This window comes from Protopterus annectens, chromosome 5.part0 (assembly GCF_019279795.1).
Source record: "Protopterus annectens isolate FY-2018-M chromosome 5.part0, PAN1.0, whole genome shotgun sequence".
Taxonomy (NCBI): Eukaryota; Metazoa; Chordata; order Ceratodontiformes; family Protopteridae; genus Protopterus; species Protopterus annectens.
Genome location: NC_056735.1, coordinates 638,237,415 through 638,245,156, shown reverse-complemented (window position 1 = coordinate 638,245,156; position 7,742 = coordinate 638,237,415). Strand labels below are relative to the sequence as shown.

Below are 7,742 nucleotides of genomic sequence, written 5' to 3'. Positions count from 1 at the left end.
TAGTACACCATAATGGCAGATTCCTGTTTCTCTGACATCTAGCTCACCATAATGAAAGATTCCTGTCTCCCTGGCTTCTAGCTCACAATAACGTTGGATTCCTGTCTCCCTGACTTCTTCTTCATTACAATGGTAGAGTCCTGTCTCACTGACTTCTAGTACACCATAATGGCAGATACCTGTCTTTCTGACTTCTAGTACACCATAATGGCAGATTCCTGTCTTCCTGACTTATAGCTCACCATAATGGCAGATTCCTGTCTCCTTGACTTCTACTGCACCATAATGGCAGATTCCTGTCTCACTGACTTCTAGTACACCATAATGGCAGATTCCTATCTTTCTGATTTATAGCTCACCATGATGGCAAATTCCTGTCTCTCTGACTTCTAGCTCAACATAATGGCAGATTCCTGTCTTCCTGACTTATAGCTCAACTTATTGGCAGATTCCTGTCTTCTACTTTACCATAATGGCAGATTCCTGTTTTCCTGATTTATAGCTCACCATGATGGCAAATTCCTGTCTCTCTGACTTATAGCTCAACTTATTGGCAGATTCCTGTCTCCCTGAGTTCTAGTTCACCATAATGGCAGATTCCTGTCTCCCTGAGTTCTAGTTCACCATAATGGCAGATTCCTGTCTCCTGGAGTTCTAGTTCACCATAATGGCAGATTCCTGTCTCCCAGACTTCTAGCTCACCATAATGGCAGATTCCTGTCTCCCTGACTTATGGTTTAAGGTAGATGTATGAAAAGAAGTAGGACTCACCAGAGAGACAGAGATGGGAGGAAGGAACCAGCCTTCTAGGTATCCCTGCAGTAAAGAATGAACTGGGAGCTTACCCTGTTTGAGTTTGGGAGGTGCTTTATGTATGGAACCAAGGGGAAACTGTAATTCATGTTGGAATGCACTAGACATCTTTAAGGTATTAGTGAAGAGCACTGGCCAGAATGAAAATTAACCTATTTCTACAAGTTTGCAATGATTTTTATTGTCCTTTGTAAAATAAACAGCATTTTGAGCTGCAAGATGATATACAGACATTCTGTATTTGGATTTCATTACCTGTGCAAAAAAATGTTGCACCAACCACCAACTGGACTTATTTCTGATGCAGTGGTCAAGAGTCATCACATATGTGGGCATATGCATGTGTAGTACATCTGTAAGGAGTCACCATAGAATTCAGCATGTAAGCAAACATGGAACAGAAGAGATGAAATAGAATAATAATGCTATTGTATAATAGCACTATATTCTGTTCAGCTATGGACAATGCAGATGTTTGCAGAGCTGGAATGCACACCTGTTATGGCTAAACCTTGCATTATTCACCCAAATTGGATGTATTGCTTAGATTCAATTCACCACTTCATTAGAACTTACTGAGCTACCATAGCTCTGATCAAATAAATTTCATTAGGAGCAATTGGAAATATGAGACGATAACCAGTCAGACTCATTTGATTCATATTGCCTGTAACATGAGACACAGACTAGTGTTTGATTTAAATTTAGTTAGTGCTAGACAGACTGTATAAAAGATTTAAACAGTTATGCCACACACAGTGCATACTTGAGGTTGTAAGCAGTATTGATATCTCCCAGTTCATTATTTTAAGTAATTACTGAAATCAGAAAAAAAGTATATTAAACAAAACATGCACAACCGACAGCTTCAGCACCTGTTCTTTAACTTTTTGTTAAATCTTTATATAGAGTAGTAGTACTGCAAGCTTACACAGAAGAGTTCTGTCCTTACTACATCATTATTTTAACTTCAAGGCATAAGGAAACATAACAAGTCATCTCACAAACCGAATGTAGCTGAAGCTGTACTATGAGCCACAGTTACTCAGCCAATGCCACCCATAGAGTGCAGGGGAAGGTTAGCCATTCTCAGCGGTCAGTACAAGAGTAACTGCCATCTGTTAGCCTAATGGTAGGGAATATTCAAACCTGAATCAAAGACTTGTAACCTGTACTTTGATATTCCATACTGTGTTTGATGCTGTGGGAAGAAGAAACCAAATGTATTTTCTCATGAAGATGAAACAAGCTGAGTTTGCTGTGCTACCTCCTGGTGATAAATACTTATATTAAAAAATAACAGTTGGCCTTTTCTATCAAAAGTCAACAGCACTCATAGTGGTGGCATCTAAATATTTTTCTATTCTTTTCATTCAGGAATTAGCCTGTTAAGGTACTCATTATCGTTTTTATTTTTTGTAGCAAAGTTTAGTGCTTTTAATTTTCCGTGTTTAGTCTCTCTCTGTCAAACACACACACATACACACACATACACAAACACACACACACACACACACACACACACACACACACACACACACACACACACACACACACACATACACACACACACTGTGGCCGACAACTCTGAAGTATTTATGTGACAGTACACCAGTTTGCTATTTTTGTGATTCTCTGATTCAATACATTGAGCAGATTTTTAAGACTTCTTATAACAAAGGTGTAGTTGTCTTGTTATCATAGGTATAACATTTTCTTGTTTAGATAATAATGGTACATTGTAGAATCTATAATTCATATCTGACTATTAGTTCTGCCCTATCTAGCTTTCCATACTAGAAGATGCGTTTTTGCTTCCTGCAAAAAAAATTAGTGCAGAAACCCCCCCCATGCTTACTAATAAATATTATCTATCAGTCACTTCATCTTCCTTTTGAATCACATTGTCCATCTCCTCAAAAGACCTCTCATGGAAGAAAGTGGCCTGTAGAATCATTAAAGTGTATGTATGGACTGTCACATCAGTCAGGAGGTAAGACAATGCAGATATTGCAGGAGTATTCTGCTTACTGTACCTGAAAGAAAAAGGCAGAAAAGTATTCAGATGCTCATATCTGAGCTGAACAATCATTAAAAATATTTTCAAAACAAGCAGTGATCAAACTGAAGCCATATTTTAACAGACTTGAAACTGGAATATATTTAAATAAGTTTCCAATTATAGTATTTTGTAGATTGCAAGTTAAAAATAAAGAGTGTTATATAACAGTATGTGTATGAATGAAACCTACAATGAAAAATAAAAGGCCTGAAACTATTTTGTTGTCATGTATATATAGTGTGCACTGCTTCTGAATCAGGTCCAGGAATATGCTGTGATATTAAAGGTAGATGTCATGTGAAGCTATCTAGCACTTCCATAAATTGGCATTGAGGGTATTGTTTAGCTCACTTATGCATCCCTTTGTACTGCACTAAGTAGGATCACCTCCTTAAGTCTTAAGAATGGATAATAAAGAATTTTAAGCAATAGTTCAAGAAAATGCATACAGAACTGGCATGGCATCACATTTATAGCGTATAAAAAGTCATTTCCCTGCTTATGTCATCTGCATTTAACCATAATGCATAACATCCAGTAGAAAATATTTCATAGCAATTAAAAAGCACAGAAAACATTTTAGAATGATGCAATATTGTTCATATTATGTGAAAACATGGAGAAACATTGTAAGATACTTGCACAAGCCTTGTCTCCATAGTAGGACATGAAAAACTGATACTGGGCTACCAGTGATCAACTTTGCTCAAAAACACAGCCAAACTGGAAAATGAAAACAACAAAAATGTGTGGAAAATGTATAGGGTAAAACTGGAAGGAATGAAGGAAAGGTCAATATTTCCTGCAGAAAGTAAATGAGCATGACATAAAGCTGAAAAATAGGTGTATGATTAATACAGGCCTCAGTTTCCTCAATGAGAAAATCAGGGTCGATGTCCAAAATAAGAAGAGAAAGAAACCCAAAACAGGAACACATTTCATGAGCTGTAATATGGGTTTCTGGAAAATAAAAATAAAAGTGTCAAGCTTCAGTTACTAGTGCAATTAATCATTTAAATCTTTACAAATAAGGTTTGGCCAGGACCCTCTGTGGGGCAAGGTGGGTGGAGAAGTGAGGTAGTATAGGAGGAATGGGAAAGGAGGGAGGGTGGGGGGTTTTGGTGTGGGCTAGATAGGTAGCTGGGCTCTGGGCATTGAGGGGTTAAAGTTAGAGGAAGTGATGTAGGTTTAGGGAGGGACTTTGTTTTTATAGTTTGTCAGCAGAGAAAGTGGGGTCACATTTTGGGGTGAGTTGTTGAAGCTAACCCATGTCAAGGATGACCTGTAAGTACTTCAGTGGAAGATAGGCCTTGGATGATGAGTGTGTGGGATGGTGACAGGTTGGTAAGGATGGCTGGGGAGTGTAGTTTACTGTTCTGGTTAATTTAATTTATTTTTTTTTCTTTCCTTCATTGCTAGATGAGTGGAGTGGGGAGATGAGGCATGTGTGGAAGATAGGTGTTAGAAGGATGAGTTGAGAATGGCCCCAGTGCTAGTCTCAGGTGCTGGTGGGGGAGTAGGGCAGCATGGATGGTGGGTGTGTGTGTTACTTATCTGGCCTGTGTTTTAAGTTAAGGATGGTGCCTCTGGTAATTGCTGCATTTTCCCCAGATCCCCTGTCTTATCTTATGTGGTTCTCCTTGCTTCCTGGGCTGCTGCTGGTGACCTCATGGTACTTAGCTCCTGAGGGGAGGGGGAGCAGGGCCTTCTGTGTGATCCTTGGTGTTTCACCATTGCTACTCCATGTTTAAGGGTGGTTTTGGGCTGCCTGTGGATGGGGGAGTCAAAGTTGATGAGCGGTAATCCTTACCAATAGTAGGCCTTTGAGTACAGGTTTTTTGGCCTTTTTTCAGGTTGGGAACTATTCGTTCACAAGGGCTGAGGCTCTGTGCATGCGCTGTGAGGTGGAGAGCTGTTATTTCCACCTTGGTGCTCCAGAGAGCTTTGCTTGGTTAGTCTTGGCGCTCTATCAGGGAGAATAGATGCCATGTATAAAAGAAAAAAAAAGTAATTCACAGAATCAACAGTGAGTCAGGAAAGACTTGTGCCTGCTTTGGCAGTGGGTATACTAAAATTGGAATATATAAAATTAGCATGGTCCCTGTGTAAGATTAACAAGCTAATTTGTGATGCAGCTGATATTTATTTTTAGGTGCAAAGGGGAAGGCACATAGAAGGGGAGTGCTTCCACTCAGGCCGCTCATGATACTAGATGGCCACTCTTTAGGAAAGGGTGGGAAGCATAGTAATATTTTTTTTATTCTGCTAAATTAGTCTTTTATAAGAGGTGAGTGCAAGGAGCTATTAGTCCAAAAAAAAAAAAAAAAAAAAAAAAAATATATATATATATATATATATATATATATAACAGAAACGTGGACTTTATCACAGTGCAGTCAGGGTTTAGGGGTGGGTGGAAGAGCTCTGATGTGAATGCTGGGTCGGTAGATGTATTAAGCATATTTTTTTTTTCAGAAAGGTATAGTATAGGGCTAATATTAAAACTGTCTCTGCTTGTCCCTGAGATTGGTGGATTGGTTGAGGGCTGTGGAGTGGCCTAGTGGGCTAAAGCACTATGCTGTAGTGGACAGGGTGCTGGGTGCAATTCTTGAAGTATTGGATGCAGTACTTGGCAAGGGTGTAGATTTATGAAACAGAGCTGAGTTGGCTGAGTGACCACTGAAGGATGAGACAGTAAGGACACTTAATGGGGAGGGAGCTGAGTGGGCTAAGCACATGGCTGTAATCATTGAATAATGTGTGTTTTTTTTTTCTTTCCTCTTCAGATGGCTAACATTCAGAGACTTTGGAAGCATTGGGAGATGATAGTGGCACAGGCAGAAGAACTTTTCCAAGGGGTATCTACTGTGGATGCGGAGGTGACAGAGCAGCTGAATGAATCCAGTCAGAAAGGCAGTGATCCATTCCAAGGGCTACAGTGACAGCTTGTGACAAGAGGCAGTGAGTATTGAAGGATGTGGTTCCAGCTGGCCCATCAGTTTCAGATGGGACTCAAGATGGAGGATCAGGTAATGATCTTACATCAAGTATCTTGGCAGGTGGGGTAGGTGCTGAGAATGTGGGGGCAGCTGGGGAGGACAGGGAGGCTTGGGGGATGGCTTTTGGTAGTGAATGGAATACCATGGGGGGTGCAGTTGCAGAGGCTGTCAGAGTTTCTGGGTACAGTGGGGGGAAACAGTTGGGGGGCAGCACAGGGTCAGTGGCTAGTACAGCATGGGGCTTGGAACTAGGTTCTGAGTTTGGCCTTCGCCCGGGTGACTGGTTAACCACACAGGCCCTAGGTCAGAGACCAGGTGCAGTCATTTTGATACCGCACATTCTTTCTGTGGTCATTGAGTTAATTGATGCTGGAGGGTACAATGGCTGGTTGAAGTGGAGTCGGCTAACAGTAAGGATTTGCTGGCCACATTGGCTGCATTGGGGAGGAAGAGGGTAGGTAGAATTCGCCCTAGGACATGGGATAATTGGGTGTTAGGTTTAATTTATTACATGGCGGTGCAGCTAAAAAAGGATGGAACTTTGGCTTTGCCACTTTTAGGTTATTTTCCTCATGATTTGGGAGGTGCAGGGTTTACAGCCAAGGAACGCTTGGTTATGGTATGATCAGAGGTTCCAGAAGTGAAAAGCACTGGATCCTTCTCTTCGCTGGGAGGTGCAGCATCCAAACATCTGGGTGGCTACCATGATGGACAGTTATGGGGGGATAAGTAGAGGGGGTAAAGGGGGAGAAGGGGTTGGTGTGTGTTGGGCCTTTAATGGTGAAAGTTGTGTGTGGGTAGGGTGCAAGTTCTTGCATGCTTGTTGAAGGTGTGGGGGGAATCATCCAGCCATTCAATGCGGGCACCATGAGATTAATTAGATGATTCCAAACTTTGTGTCAGGGGAGGGCGACTTTTTTCCTGTGCAGAGGTTTCAGACCCATAGAGGTAGATGCAATTTTTGTGGACTTTGGGGAGGAGGGCTTTTCAGGGGGGGTAGGGGAAGGGTCGCCTTTTCCCATTAAGGTGGTCTAAGATTTTCCTAATCTTGTGCTTAAGAAGGAGATATTAGATGGGTTTTATCATGGGTTCACTATTAAATCTAAGGTAGTTGGAGATGGAGTGGTTTGCAAGAATCTGTGATCAGTGTGAAGCAAGGAGGACAGTTTGCGGGGTTTGGTTGAGAAGGAGTGCCAGGCAGGTTGGCCAATGGGCCCTTTTGACAGTCCGCTGTTTGACACCTTTAAGATTTCTCCATTGGGTCTAGCACCAAAGAAATGGATGGGGAGTTCAGGTTGATTCATCACTTGCCATATCCCAAAGGGGGCTCGGTTAATGATTTTATTGCAGGGTTAGTTATGCATCCTTGGGCGATGGTGTTGGGGTTATTAGGTGTTTTAAGGAGCCATGGTTAGTGAAGGTGGATATTGAGTCAGCCTTTCATTTGCTGCCAATCAAGCAGGAGGACTGGCTGTTAGTAGGCATGGTAGTAGGTAACAAATTTTATTTTGACAAGGCTATGCCAATGGATTTTATCAGTTGCATGTGCAACATTTGAGAAATTCAGTGCGGCATTTCAATGGGTGTGGCAGCAGATGGTTGGTAAGCAGAAGACAGTAGATTACTTGGGTGATTTTTTTGTTAGTTGGGGAGTGAGAAGAAGGTGTGCAGGAAGGGCTACAGGAATTTCTGTGTATGTATGACAATTAGGGGTCCCTTTGGTTCAGCATAAGTTGGAAAACCCAGCAAAGGCTTTGGAATTTTTGAGTTTATTGGTGGATGCAGGGGATTGTTTTGCCTGCCCATGGATAAGATAGACAGACAGAAAGCTACAATAAGGTTGGTTGTGGCTAAGGATAAGGTACAGA

At 41.5% G+C, this 7,742-nt stretch overlaps 1 pseudogene; it reads left to right on the top strand.

Moving 5' to 3' along the window:
• The first annotated feature begins 4,923 nt into the window (after positions 1 to 4,923).
• Positions 4,924 to 5,021, top strand: LOC122803007 (annotated as a pseudogene).
• Positions 5,022 to 7,742: the final 2,721 nt, after the last annotated feature.